This window comes from Gracilinanus agilis, chromosome 3 (assembly GCF_016433145.1).
Source record: "Gracilinanus agilis isolate LMUSP501 chromosome 3, AgileGrace, whole genome shotgun sequence".
Lineage (NCBI taxonomy): Eukaryota > Metazoa > Chordata > Mammalia > Didelphimorphia > Didelphidae > Gracilinanus > Gracilinanus agilis.
Window position 1 is genome coordinate 484,729,576 of NC_058132.1, and position 14,019 is coordinate 484,743,594.

General features: G+C 36.4%; 1 pseudogene; it reads right to left on the minus strand.

Moving 5' to 3' along the window:
• Nucleotides 1-1,217: 1,217 nt before the first annotated feature.
• LOC123239718 lies at nt 1,218-1,525 on the minus strand (annotated as a pseudogene).
• Between the last annotated feature and the right edge of the window lie 12,494 nt (nt 1,526-14,019).

Genomic DNA, 14,019 nt, shown 5'->3' on the forward strand with positions numbered 1-14,019 from the left:
GTGGAAAGTCCTATGAAACATTAAAAAAGGGAAAAAAACGGGGGCAGCTGGGTAGCTCAGTGGAGTGAGAGTCAGGCCTAGAGAGAGGAGGTCCTAGGTTCAAACCCGGCCTCAGCCACTTCCCAGCTGTGTGACCCTGGGCAAGTCACTTGACCCCCATTGCCCACCCTTGCCAATCTGCCACCTATGAGACAATACACCGAAGTACAAGGGTTTAAAAAAAAATTTAAAAAAAAAAAAAAAAAGGGAAAAAACCTTCCACCCAGTATGGAAAAGGAAACCTCTCAGAATTAAATGAGCGAATAAACTAATGAATGAGAAAACAATTATTAGTTCCATAATACATACCAAGCACTATACTAAACTCAGGGGAAAGAAATACAAAACTAAAGATAGCCCCTGGCTTCAACCAGCTAAATTCAAAAAGGAGAGAATGTGAACAATGGATAATTAGTTGTATGAAATAAAATTACAACATTCAGACAACATAAGACTCTGGGGATGAAGTCAAAACAATTTTTAAAGGAAAGGAATCTTTCAAATATTTCATCAATAAAATAAAGATTAACCAGGGAAGACAAGAAATGATGCAAAGTGAAATGAGTAGAACCAGGAGGATGTGGTGCATGGTAATAACATTAGAGTATGATGATCACCTGTGAATGATTTAAATATTATCAACAAGGATCCAGGGCAATTCCAGGGGACTTATGATGAAAAAAGCTATTCACTGCCATAGAAGGAATTGATAGAGTTTAAATGCAGACTGAGGCAGTCCACTCTACACTTTATTTCCTCTGAGTTTTTCTTAAGTGTAATTATCATGTGTCTTGTTTCTCAACATGATGAACATGGAAATATATATTGAATGATAAAACATATACAACCTATAGTATATTACCTTTTTCTTGTGGAAGTAGGAGGATTGAGAGGGAGAGAGAGAACATAAATCACAAAATGTCAGAAAATGATTACTAAAAACTGTACCAACATAATTTGAAAAAAGTTAAAAAGAATAAAATGAAAATTAAATCAATACATTAAGCAACTCCTTAGAATTTTTTTTCTTTCAGCATGATCAATTCCAGACTGAAAAGCAAGCAAGCTATTTGAACTGAAAACAAAATGTGATACTATCAGTTTTTCAAGCACTCTAAGCCAACACAGTAAAACTGTGGCAGGATGTTCAGAACAATGGAGCCATTTGATGAGAATCATCAAGGAGGACACTGATAGAATCTTCTGCTTTGCCACATAACAGATACAGCATGGTATATCCCTGATATTCATCCATGACACTGAAAGCATACTAATATCTGGCTACTATGTGATGACAATTCTTACATACATGATCATAGGTAACTATTTCTTCTCCATCTTCCTCTTTCACAGATTTGTTTGCAATCAGCATAAAATCTCATTTATTGAACATTGCACAGTCTACATAGTTCAGCAACAAAGATCTATTCTCCAAGCAATTTTTACCCCATTTTGGATATTCCTTCTTCACTCAGTCCCCACGCATCACACTGTCATCAGCTTCTTTCAGTCACATCCTCTTAGAGATGACATAACCTGGGGAGACCTTGATAAAAAACTTTAGCAAGAAGCAAGACATTAAATAAACATAAATCATCAGTCTTTCAGTCACTGTATTTTCAACAAAACTCAAAAGGAAAAGTCAGAGAAATTTCATTCCATATATCTATAGAATAAATACATTACTTTAGAGTCCAAATCTAGGAATTATATTATAGCAATTCTAAAACATTCTTAAAAGAAATAAAAACAAATCTAAAAGTTGAAAGAATATTAATTGTTCATGGTTGGGCAATGCCAATTTAGCAAAATGATAATATTATGCAAATTAATTCAGTTCCCTACTAACAGAACTACTAAATGGTTAATTTAGAGAGCTAAAATAGTTTTTAACAAATTCACTTGGAAAAACAAAAAGTCAATAACATTAAAGGAAACTGAAAAAAGTGAGAAAAAAGAGGTATTAGAAGTGCTAGATCTGAAACTTTACTATAAAGCAAAGAACCTTTAGCAAAAGTATTTGGTTTTTGTTTTTTTTTTAAAGAAGGAAAGTTCATTAGTAGAATAAAATACACAAGATACAGAAGCAGATAAAAAGCACATTGTTTGATATAAAGTCCCCAAATATTTGGATAAGGAGGACTCACTTTTGGACATGAATTTCTGGGAAAACTAGAAAATAACCTGACAAAAATTATATCTAGACTAACATCCAATAGTGTGTATCAGAATGATCTACAAATGGAAACATTAAAGTTATAAAAAGTCACATCATAAATAAATTAGATGAAAGATAAGGAATCAAGATAGCAAGAATTTTTTGAGTACTTATGTGCCAGGTCTGGATTAAGACGTAGATATCCAAATGCTGAGAACAATAACAACAAAAAAGAATAATCTCAGATCTCAAAAAGCTCGCATTCTAATTTTTGAAGACAATTCATAAATAGGAGCAAAATATAGAAATCAGGAATGCTGGGAAAGGAACCCATCGAAGTACAATAATTAAATTTTTTCCAGATTACAGGTAAATACAATTTTTAATAATAATTTTTGGACATTTTGCAATACATATTCTCTCCCTCCCTCCCATCTCTCATACCTCCACAAGAAGGCAGGTAATCTGATATAGGCTGTGCATATATTATCATAAAATACATAATTTCATGTTTTTCATGTTGGAAACAAGACACATTTGGCTTACACTGGAGAAAAATTCATGGAAGAAATAAATAAGAAAAAATAATAAGATAAAAGATATAATAAGATAAATAAGATAAAATAATAATAATACATTTAAAAAAAAGAATGGTATGCTTCAAACCATTCAGCCTCGATTAGTTGCTTCTCTGGAGGTATTTAGCAATTTTTGTCATGAGTCCTTTGGAGTCATCTTGGATCGTTGCCTTGTTGATACTAGTTTAGTCATTTACAGTTGATCATTGTATATTACTTCTGTTACTGTGGACATTGTTCTGGTTCTGCTCATTTCACTTTGCATCATTTCATAAAAGTCTTTCCAGGTCTTTTTCTGATCATTTTGTTTGTCATTTCTGATGTCACAATAATAGACCACAACTTATTTAGCCATTTCCCAATTGGAGGGACATCCCTTCAGATTCTAGGCTTTTGCCACCACAAAAAAAGTTGCTATGTTTTTGCACAAATAGGTCCTCTCCCCCCTGTAATTAATCTCTATGGGATATTAACTTAGTCATGATACTGCTGGGTCAAAGTGTAAGCAGTTTTATGGCCCTTGGGACATGGTTCCAGATTGTTCTCCAGAATGGTTATAATAGTCCACAAGTCCAACAACAAGAATGTGGAAGACTGGAAAGTTATCAACACATCCAAAAAGAGAATAAAGATTGACTTTCTTGGGCCCTTCCTGAAATGGATGTCTTCAAAGGAAATGACTCACGGAAAACTCAGGAAAGTATGGCAAAGGAGTGTTCCAGAATGAAAAGGACAAACAGGTGAATAGGAGTTCCAACAGGAACTAAAGAAAGTTGCAAAGCGAAACTTCAGCATACATGATGTTGAAGACTATTTAGTCAGAAGTATGCCTGGGAAGGCAGCAGGTAGGTGGCACAATTGACAGAGCACTGGGCTTGGAATGACAAGGACTCATCTTCGTGTATTTAAATTGAGCCTCGGTTACTTACTAGCTGTGTGATCTCTGACAAGTCACTCAACCCTGTTTACCTCAATTTCTCATCTGTAAAATGAGTAGGAGAAGGAAATGACAAGTCACTCCAGTATCTTTGTCTAGAAAACCCCCTCACTGAACATCAACAAAATATCTAGGAGCGAAAAGCAAGAAAGGAAATAATTTCAAATCTAGGGATGGGGAAAAGGTTCTTCACCAAACAAGTGATAGAGAAGATCACAGGAAATGAAATTGACAATTTCTATTGCACAAACAAAATTGATGCAATTAAAATTAAAAGATACATAATTACCTGGGGAGAAAAATTATTACCATAAGGTTTTTTAAAAACATTTATTAATATTCATTTTTAACATGGTTACATGATTCATGCTCCTACTTTTCCCCTTCACACCCCGCATTCCCCCCACCCATGGCCGACAGACATTTCCACTGGTTTTAACATATGTCATTGATCAAGACATATTTCCAAATTGTTGATAGTTGCATTGGTGTGGTAGTTTTGAGTCTACATCCCCAATCATGTCCACCTCAACCCATGTGTTCAAGCAGTTGTTTTTCTTCTGTTTCCACTTCTGTAGTTCTTCCTCTGAATGTGGGTAGCGTTCTTTTCCATAAATCCCTCAGAATTGTCCTGGGTCATTGCATTGCTGCTGGTAGAGAAGTACATTGCATTCGATTTTACCATAGTATATCAGTCTCTGTGTACAATGTTCTTCTGGCTCTGCTCCTTTCACTCTGCATCACTTCCTGGAGGTCTCTCCAGTTCACATGGAATTGCTCTAGTTTATTATTCCTTTGAGCACAATAGTATTCCATCACCAACATATACCACAGTTTGTTCAGCCATTCCCCAATTGAAGGGCATACCCTCCTTTTCCAGTTTTTTGCCACCAGAAAAAGCACAGCTATAAATATTTTCGTACAAGTCTGTTTATTTATGATCTCTTTGGGGTACAAACCCAACAATGGTATGGCTGGATCAAAGGGCAGGCATTCTTTTATAGCCCTTTGAGCATAGTTCTAAATTGCCAGCCAGAATGGTTGGATCAGTTCACAACTCCACCAGCAATGCATTAATGTCCCAATTTTGCCACATCCCCTCCAGCATTCATTACTCTCCCCTTCTTTCATTTTAGCCAATCTGCTAGGTGTGAGGTGATACCTCAGAGTTGTTTTGATTTGCATTTCTCTAATTATTAGAGATTTGGAACACTTTCTCATGTGTTTATTGATAGTTTTGATTTTTTTTATCTGAAAATTGCCTATTCATGTCTCCTGCCCATTTATCAATTGGGGAATGGAAAATTGATTTTTTATACAGTTGATTTAACTCCTTGTATATTTGAGTAATTAGTCCCCTGTCAGAGTTTTTTGTTATAAAGATTTTTTCCCAATTTGTTGTTTCCCTTCTGATTTTGACTACATTGTTTTTGTTTGTACAAAAGCTTTTTAGATTAATATAATCAATAACATTTAATTTACATTTTGTAATTTTCTTTAACTCTTGCTTGGTTTAAAAATCTTTCCTTTCCCAGAGATCTGACAAGTATAATATTCTGTGTTCACTTAACTTATTTATAGTTTCCCTCTTTATATTCAAGTCATTCACCCATTCTGAATTTATCTTGGTGTAGGGTGTGAGATGTTGATCTAAACCTAATCTCTCCCATATTGTTTTCCAAATTTCCCAGCAGTTTTTGTCAAATAGTGGATTCATGTCCCAAAAGTTGGGCTCTTTGGGTTTATCATATACTGTCTTGCTGATGACATTTACCCAAAGTCTATTCCACTGATCCTCCCTTCTGTCTCTTAGCCAGTACCATATTGTTCTGATAACTGCTGTTTTATAGTATAGTTTAATATCTGGTACTGCTAGGCCCCCTTCCTTCACATTTTTTTTTCATTATTTCCCTTGATATTCTTGATCTTTTGTTATTCCAAATGAACTTTGTTATAGTTTTTCCTAATTCAGTAAAGAAGTTTTTTGGTAGTTTGATAGGTATGGCACTAAACAAGTAAATTAATTTGGGTAGAATGGTCATTTTTATTATGTTAGCTCATCCTAACCATGAGCAATCAATGTTTTTCCAATTGTTTAGATCCAGTTTTATTTGTTTGGAAAGTGTTTTGTAGTTGTTTTTGTATAATTGCTGTGTTTGTTTTGGTAGATTCCTAAATATTTTATATTGTCTAGGGTAATTTTAAATGGTATTTCTCTTTCTACCTCTTGCTGCTGTGATGTGTTGGAAATATATAGAAATGCTGATGATTTATGTGCATTTATTTTGTATCCTGCAACGTTGCTAAAGTTGTTGATTATTTCTACAAGCTTCTTAGTTGATTCTATAGGATTTTTTAAGTATACCATCATATCATCTGCAAAGAGTGATAGCTTAGTCTCCTCATTGCCTATTTTGATACCGTCAATTTCTTTTTCTTCTCTAATTGCTACTGTTAGTGTTTCTAGTACTATGTTGAATAATAAAGGTGATAATGGCTAACCTTGTTTCTCTCCTGATCTTATTGGGAAGGCTTCTACTTTATCCCCATTGCATATGATGCATGTTGATGGTTATAGGTATATACTGTTTATTATTTTTAGGAAAGGTCCTTCTATTCCTATACTTTTCAGTGTTTTCAATAGGAATGGAAGCTGTATTTTGTTCAAGGCTTTTTCAGCATCAATTGAGATAATCATGTGATTTTTGTTTTTTAGACTGTTGATATGGTCAATTATGTGGATGGTTTTCCTAATGTTGAACCATCCTTGCATTCCTGGTATAAATCCCACGTGATCATGGTGGATGACCTTCTTAATTACTTGCTGGAGTCTCTTTGCTAATATTCTATTTAAGATTTTTGCATCTAGGTTCATTAGGGAGATTGGTCTGTAGTTTTCTTTCTCTGTTTTGATCTGCCTGGTTTTGGAATCAGTACCATATTTGTGTCATGAAAGGAATTTGGTAGGACTCCTTCTTTGTTATCATATCAAATAATTTGTATAGTATTGGGATTAGTTGCTCTTTGAATGTCTGATAGAATTCACTTGTGAATCCATCAGGCCCTGGCGATTTTTTCTTAGGGAGTTCTTTGATGGCTTGTTCAATTTCTTTTTCTGATATGGGATTATTTAGGTATTCTATTTCTTCTGCTGTTAATCTAGGCAATTTATATTTTTGTAAATATTCATCCATATCTCCTAAATTGTTATATTTGTTGCCATATAATTGGGTGAAATAGTTTTTCATGATTGCCTTAATTTCCCCTTCATTAGAGGTGAGGTCTCCCTTTTCATCTTTGATACTGTTAATTTGGTTTTTTTCTTTCCTTTTTTTTTATTAGATTGACCAGTACTTTGTCTATTTTATCTGTTTTTTCAAAATACCAGCTTCTAGTCTTATTTATTAATTCAATAGTTCTTTTACTTTCAATTTTATTAATTTCTCCCTTGATTTTTAGTATTTCTAATTTAGTTTTCATCTGGGGATTTTTAATTTGTTGAATTTCTAATTTTTTGAGTTGCATGCCCAATTCGTTAATCTCTGCCCTCCTTAATTTGTTAATATATGCACTCAAGGATATAAATTTCCCCCTGAGTACTGTCTTGGCTGCATTCCACAGAGTTTGGTAGGATGTCTCATCATTGTCATTCTCTTCAATGAAATTTTTGATTGTTTCTATGATTTCTTCTTTGAGTAATTGGTTTTGGAGAATCATATTATTTAATTTCCACTTAGTTTTTGATTTGCCTGTCCATGTGCCCTTACTAATTATCATTTTTATTGCATTATGATCTGAGAAGGTTACATTCATTATTTCTGCGCTTTTGCATTTGTTTGCAATGTTTCTATGCCATATTACATGGTCAATCTTTGTGAATGTACCATTTGCAGCTGAAAAGGTGTGTTCCTTTTTGTCCCTATTTATTTTTCTCCACATATCAATTAAATCTAATTTTTCTAGGACTTCATTCACCTCTCTTACCTCTTTCTTATTTATTTTTTGGTTTGATTTATCTAAATATGAAAGAGGAATATTTTGATCTCCCACTATTATGGTTTTACTATCCATTTCAATCTTGAGTTCTGCCAGTTTCTCCTTTATGAATTTGGATGCTATACCACTTGGTGCATACATATTGAGCAGTGTTATTTCCTCATTGTTTATACTGCCTTTATTCAGAATGTAATGACCTTTCCTGTCTTTTTTAATCATATCTATTTTTACTTTGGCTTTGTCAGAAATCATAATTGCCACTCCTGCCTAGTTTTTCTCATTTTATGCCCAAAAGATTTTGCTCAAGCCCTTAACCTTAAACTTGTGTATGCCCACCCGCCTCATATGTGTTTCTTGTAGACAACATATAGTAGGATTTTGGTTTGTAATCCACTCTGTTATTTGCTTCCATTTTATGAGAGAGTTCATCCCATTCACATTCAGAGTTATAATTATCAGTTGTGTATTCATCAACATTTTGGTATCCTCTCCTAGTTCTACCCCTTCTTCTTAAACTATTTCCTTTTAAACCAGTGGTTTGCTTTAAGCCAGTATCCCTTGTCCCCTCCCTTGATTAACTTCCCTTTCTACCCTGTCCCTTATTATTCCCCTCTTTTTATTTTTAAGGTCTAATAGATTCCCTCCCCCTTCTTCTCCCCTCTCTTTTTTGACCTCCCCACTCCCCTACTCCCCTTGGTTTATCCCTTCTGACTTTCTCAGTAGGGTTAGATAGAGTTTTATATCCCAATGGATAATATAGCTACTCTTCCCTCTCAGGGTTAATTCCCCTTAGAGTAAGGTTTAAATATTAACTTTTTTTTTAAACCCTTGTACTTCAGTGTATTGTCTCATAGGTGGAAGAGTGGTAAGGGTGGGCAATGGGGGTCAAGTGACTTGCCCAGGGTCACACAACTGGGAAGTAGCTGAGGCCGGGTTTGAACCTAGGACCTCCTGTCTCTAGACCTGACTCTCACTCCACTGAGCTACCCAGCTGCCCCCTAAATATTAACTCTTAATGATCTTTTCCTCTCCTTCTTATAATAGTATTTATCCCTTCCCCTTACCATGCTCTCTTCATGTGTGATAGATATTTTTCTCATTCATTCAAGTTTCTCTTGGTGTCCTCTACTATTCACCCCACTCTTTCCCACCCCCCATATCATCTTAGACCATTTAGTATTCCAACCTCTCCCTATGTATTATTCTTCTGATTACTATAATAGTGAATACTATAATAGTGAATACTGTTCACTAGAGAGAATTATACATAACATTTCTCCACATAGGAATACAAATAATTAGATCTTATTAAAGCCCTTAAAGAGGCAAATTTAAAAAATACATGTTTTCTTTTTCCCCTCTTTTTCTTATTTACCTTGTCATGTTTCTCTTGATTTTTGTGGTTGGATATCAAACTTTCCATTTAGTCCTGGTCTTTTCTGTGCAAATACTTGGAAATCTTCTATCTTGTTGAATGCCCAAACTTTCCCCTGGAAGTATATAGTTAGTTTTGATGGGTAGGTGATCCGTGGTTGAAGGCCCAGCTCTCTTGCCTTTCTGAATATCCTATTCCAAGCCTTGAGGTTTTGTAGTGTGGAGGCTGCCAGATCCTGTGTGATCCTTATTGGTGCTCCTTGATATTTGAATTGTCTCTTTCTGGCTTCTTGTAAGATTTTTTTCTTTTACTTGGGAGCTCTTGAGTTTTGCTATTATATTCCTGGGGGTTGTCTTTTCTTTGTCTAGTGTAGAGGGTGATTTATGGATCCTTTCAATGTCTGTATTGCCCTCTTGTTGTAGAACTTCAGGGCAATTTTGCTGAATAATTTCTTTTATTATGGAGTCCAAATTTCTATTAATTTCTGATTTTTCAGGAAGACCAATGATTCTCAAATTGTCTCTTCTAGCCCTGTTTTCTTGATCTGTCAATTTCCCATTGAGATATTTCATGTTTCCTTCTATTTTATCAGTCTTTTGACTTCATTTGTTCTTGCTGTCTTGAGAGATCATTAGCTTCTAATTTCTCAATTCTAGCCTTTAGGGACTGGTTTTTGGCTATAATCCTTTGGTTTTCCTTTTCAGTCTGGCCATTTCTGGTCTTCAGTTGACTTGCCTCACTTTCCAATTGTGAAATTCTGCCTTTTAAACTGTTGTTTTCTTACCAGATCTCTTCCATCTTTCTCATCATCTCAGATCTGAACTCTTCAATAGCTTGTGACCAGTTTTCATTATTTTGGCAAGGTTTGGATGTGATTATTTGTTTGTTCTCCTTTGCTGTTTGCTCTGCTGTCTAGACTTTCTCTGTGTAAAAGTTGTCCAGTGTTACAGATTTTTTTCTTGATGATCTTTTTCTTTTCGGGTTCTTGTCTTTGGCTTGCCATTGTTAGCCTGTGCCCTCTCAGGTTTTTCCTCAAACCCAGAGTCTGTTTGCGCTCTCTAGGCTCCTGAAATCTCTGATCTCGTTGTTCTCAGGGTCAAGCCTCCTGGTGGTCCCCTTGTTTGTTCCTCTGAGGCTCCTTCAGCAGTCTCAGGGCGCTGTTTCCACAGTCGTGCTCCCCTCTGCACTGGTTCCTCACTCAAAGTCCTCTCCTGTGCTCAGGATCCGAGTCCACTCCTGTGCCCAGGATCCGTGGATGCAAGAGCCTGCGCTTGAGCCTGCGCTCAGAGTCTGTGTTCAGAGTCCGCACATTCTTTAACCTCTTGGGGTCTTAGGTCTTGCTGCTCTCAGGAACCTGCCCTGGTGACCCCAGGTAGCTGCCAAGGACTTAATGGGTGCCCCAAACTTGCTCTAGCTCTTGTGCGCTGGCTTTGGCACTGTAGGTGGTGGGGGTTGGGGGAGGGGTTTGCTCAGCTTGCGTTTTAGTGAGAGCTGTTTCACCCCCTGATAGCATGGAAATGCCCCAATTCCACGTACCTTCAATGCTGCGCCCTGTTGTGGGGTCCCTTTGTTCCTCTGGATTTGTTTTTATGTCTTCTTGATTAGAATATTTGTTGGTAAGGGCTATTGATTAGCTATTGGATAACATTATAATATGACTGCATATTGATCTCCCCTTCCCAAGGGTTTTGGTATAATCACCATTCAGGAAAAGTACTTGATGGTAAACACTATATTAAATCTATTAGTGGGGATAAGAAACAAGGGAACAGGATTGAGGATTTAGGAACCCTATCACTAATTAATTAGGCTAATAATCTAGGTTGTTGATCAAGGTCTGGAGATTCCTAGGTTCAGTAGAAACTGGAGGCTCTTCACCCTCTCACTAACTCTGACCTGTCTTGGCCACAGCCAAGCCAGAGATTAGGGAAGGCTATTTGATGACCTTGAATGATGATATCAGGAAACTATCTCAGCTCTGTTAACAATGACGGTGATTGTTCTCTAGCTCTCTCAATAGAATAACAGGATACGGGTTTCAGGCCTACCCTTCATCCTTCACCTCCCACCTTCCCAAGTCCCTGCTCCAATCTGAGCCATCTTGGCTTGTCACTTGGGGCTATTTTTAGGGCTGGGGCCAAAAGCTTTTTGCCCTTGGCTCATGGCACCTGGGGACATTCCAAGGCTCTCAACTGCTGGTCCTGTCATTCAAAGTGGCATCCATCTTGTACCAGATAATGATTTTAACAGACAATATTTGTAAAGTCCTTTGCAGATCTTAAAGAATTATGTAAATGCTGAGTATTATTATGGGACAGCTGGAACAAGAAAACTTACCTCTGTAAATTCAAAAACAACCTTGGACACTTACTAGTTGTATGACCCTGGGCAAGTCCTGTTTGTTTCAGTTCCTTGTCTGTAAAATGAGCTGGTGAAAGAAATGGCAAACCAACTGCAATATCTTTGCCAAGAAAACCTTAAAATGGGGTCACAAAGAGTTGGACATGACAACTAAGCAAAACCAAGCTATTATTATAGTACATTTCAAATCCCATCATAATTAATTTCACACAATTATCCCAGAATGGCCACCCTTACCACTCCTGGGCCAAGGACGGTCCCTAGCCCGGATGAAAAAGGAGGAGGGTTGGGCGTGGGGCTAGCAACCCCACCCTGTAAAAACTACATCTGCTAAAGAAACTGCAATCTAAAGTAGGGGCAGCTGGGCTAGCTCAGTGGATTGAGAGCCAGGCCTAGAGACGAAAGGTCCTAGGTTCAAATCCGGCCTCAGACACTTCCCAGCTGGGTGACCCTGAGCGACTGTGTGACCCATTGCCTACTGGTTGTGGCCCTATGCTCCTAGAATGGAGTCCCAGGATAAAAAAAAAATCCCAGAATGGATTAGGAAAAAATAACTAGATAACACAAGAATGTGTCGTGAAATAGCAATATATTTTGGTCAAATTCCAACTTATATCCAACAAATACACATTAAAATTTTGTTATAAAATGCCTCCTTGTTCCATGAAGTTGGTCATTCTTTGAGTCAAATCAAGAGGCTCTCATGTACTTACTAATATTTGAACGGTGTACATCATTCATTACAGCATGAACATGTATCTCTCAGTTCTAGATCAGAGAAAATTAGATTGTGGTATTTAACCTGTGTTACCCTTCATATTGGCCTTTTCAACTGAGTCACCATAAAATTTTTTATCTCTTACTATGTTCTTAGAAAAATCTGATATTCTGAAATTACTTCCCTTTCTACTTCTTAAAGAGGTCAGGAAAGGTGAAGAAGTTCTCATTCTAAGAAAAGTGTAATTTGGGTACATAGTCCCTTGCAATTCAACAGAAGCCAACTTAATTATTGTTTTCATTTTTGTTGGAAACCAAGGACAAATTACAGATCCAGATAAAATCAATCTAGATATATGTTAGATTCTAGTGCATTTCTTAACCAACTCTCAATTTTCAGGGCATGATACCATCACCCTCTCTGTAGCAAATTATAACAATCTCTAAATTTCCTTTGGAAGAGGGATAAGAAGATAGTGTGATATATAGATATTACAATATTTAAAATTTGTTAATAACATCATCCCAACTGGCCTCAAATGCTAATTTTACTTATAGCATAAGAAAAGATAAGATTTCTCCCCCTTCATTTAGTGTTTTCCTTCTGTCAAAAAAAAAAGTTGTTTGCAAAAAAAGTTCTTTTTGTGACATGTTGCAAAAGTAGAAAATGTCCAAACAAGAGCTTAATTAAATAAAATAAGAACTTCTTTAGACTTCAAAAGATCATAAAACCATATACTTTATTAATAGAAAGGATATTAGAGGCCACCTGGCACAACTTCTTTATTTTACTAATCACAGGCTCATAGAGATAGAAGGCACCTCAGTGGTCATTTAGCCCCAAATATCTCATTTCATAGAGGAAAAAACTAGGGCCTAGAGAAGTTATAGTGACCCATAAACCAGGTAGTAAGTGGTAGAACAAGAGTTTGGACCCAGGTATTCTGGGTGCAAATCCGGCCCCCAATCCAAATCTCAATCTGTCCTCCAAGTCTATCAATTCTCTTTCAGAAAGTAAACACAAAAGTTTCATCATAAGATGTCAGGAATTGCAGTTAGTCATTGTACTGATTACATCAAAGGTTTCTTTCTTTTAAAAAAATGTATTTTGTTTTAATCAACCAAGATCCATGTTCTCACTCCCACTCCCTCCCCTCCATCTCCAATTAAGGACATAAGAGTAAAAAAGGCATGTATATAGTCAAGCAAAACAACTTTCCATATTGGCCGTGTCCAAAAAGCTTTTTTCTCTCCTCATGTTTTAATTTGAGCCTTGTTGTCTCATGAAGTCATGGCGTTCTATTTGGTTCATTCGGATTTTCAAAGAGTTTATTGCTTAGGCAAGTTTTTGTACCTTATAAAATATTTTTTTAGCTTACTTCATCTCTTTTAGGAATTCTTATCGAGTTTCTATTCACAATGTACTTTTCTCCAAAACAATAGTTGTAGATGTTTTGGAGACATTCTCTTCTGCTTTTGTTTCTTGAACATCCTTTCTACTACAATGGTTCACTATGTTTGGTTTCTTTGTTTGCTCATTCTTCCTGGGACTTGATGTTAAGGCTGAGCTCTGCAGCACTTTTGGAAGGAAATATGGGACCACTGCTTTCCTAGGTCACACGGTCACACAGCAGTGTGACCAAATAGAGACTTCATCCATACCCTTTTGATGTGACCTGCAATGCATTACTGCCACTTCCTTAGGTAACTGGACAGCTTTCAGGAGTTGGTTTATAAGGCTCCCATAGGCTATCTCCTTCCCACCAGCTGTTATATATCCCCGATATTTCCAGATTTGGTCTGTACAATGTACTACATTAAATGCATATTTACTATTGGTCCAAACGTTCAACCTTTG